The 1,594-nt window shown below is 48.1% G+C and overlaps 1 long non-coding RNA gene across 1 annotated transcript in view; it reads right to left on the minus strand.

Annotated features, from left to right (window-relative positions):
- Positions 1 to 610: 610 nt before the first annotated feature.
- The window catches only part of LOC111821597 (uncharacterized), a 1,683-nt gene continuing 699 nt past the window's right edge, over positions 611 to 1,594 (minus strand). The window contains exon 3 of the long non-coding RNA XR_002824963.1: positions 611 to 1,547. This is a non-coding gene — a long non-coding RNA (uncharacterized LOC111821597). The remainder of the gene's footprint in view (positions 1,548 to 1,594) is intronic.

Below are 1,594 nucleotides of genomic sequence, written 5' to 3' on the forward strand. Positions count from 1 at the left end.
GGTATAGGCTGGTTGCAGATTAGAAGCGGATTCCAGCATAGAGGGAGAACTTAGAAACATGAGAAAAAGGATAATTGATAGAGCAGTTACAAGTTGGGAGGGCTTTCAACAAAGAACAAAAGGAAAGGGTTTGCCTCAGAGAAGAGGATGGCATCTTGACCCCTGGGGCAGAAGGCAAAGGTGGGAGAAAACCCGGGACTTTGAGGATGGCAAGCAGGGAAAACTGATGACCTGGCATCAGCTGAGGGAGCCCTGGTGGCACAGTGGTTAAGTGCTCAGCTGCTAAACAAAAGGTCAGCGGTTCGAGCCCACCAACCACTCCATGGGAGAAAGATGGGCAGTCTGCTTCTGTAAAGATTTACAGCCTTGGAAACCCTATAGGGCAGTACTACTCTGTCCTGTAGAGTTGCTATGAGTCGGAACCAACTCAACCACAATAGGTTTGGTTTTTGGTTTGGTTTTGGCATCAGGATCTGAATGACTCAACGACTGAGTGGACAGAGGTGGGATAAAGACCTGAAGTGTGAAAAGCATTTGACCTTGTTCCCACATCCCACAACTAGATCCACAGCTAGATCATTAGAAGCCAGCCTAAGCCATATCTGCATCTGAATCTCACAATGTCTTAAATCCTAGTGGGGGATTCCTTTGGCCTCTGCCATCCCTGCTATTGCTAATGCCTAATAACACCGCTAGCAAGTCCCCTGATAATTACTCTTAATTGCTGCTGCCACCTTTTTTATCATTTTCCATTGGCCTTCCCCTTAGTGCTGCTGAATTGAGATTGAAGACTTACCCCATGTACAGGTTAACTGTCTATTCTAGTTCACAGCAGCTACATAAAGTCCTTGTCTTTCTAGAAGCCATAATTGTTCTTAACAGCTCTTGCTCTCTTAGAAACAGTTGGCATGAGGGGAAAACCTCACAGAACATTATATCTGAACCTGACCTCAGTGTTCTCTGTATTCGCTAATGAAAGCAGTGATTTGCTCATGGGTCCAGGGCGTTCAGTTTGTCCTAAGGTGAATTTTAGGGCACCGCCTCATCTCCCTGTTGTGGCTGACAATACACAGAGGGGAAGGCTCCCATTTGACTCCAATGACCTCAGCTATCTGGATCTAGCTTCATAGAACAGCAGTGCTAGGAAAGACCCAGTCCACTGTCCTAGGAGGGCATAAATGCCCTCAGACATCGCGGCAACAACTGACCATGCCAATGTTTGAAGGGGAAACTTGGCTCCCAAGGCAGAGAGTTCTTTGAATAGCCCCGCGTCCAGCAATTCTTCCTTCCAATGACCTGCAATCTGGTCTCCCTACGACCACACCACAGACAGTACCTGCTACTCATGCAGGACATCTTTCCTAAGGTTTGAAGATGTCTTCCCTTTTCTGTTCCTCGAATCACTCCCCGTGTCTAGGACTTGCTTTCTCTTGCTCTTAAAAATCACATTGTGGAGACATACAGCTCCCAGCTCCTTCACCGTAACACCTTCGAAAGCCACCGTCCATCACTGGTAGTCACGGGAGGCCTTGCTCAGGAAGCGAAGGCTGTAGAGGGAAAGGGCACCACGGCGAGATCTGCATCACGCTGGGGC

Source organism: Trichechus manatus, unplaced genomic scaffold (genome assembly GCF_000243295.1).
Source record: "Trichechus manatus latirostris isolate Lorelei unplaced genomic scaffold, TriManLat1.0 scaffold00092, whole genome shotgun sequence".
Classification (NCBI taxonomy): domain Eukaryota; kingdom Metazoa; phylum Chordata; class Mammalia; order Sirenia; family Trichechidae; genus Trichechus; species Trichechus manatus.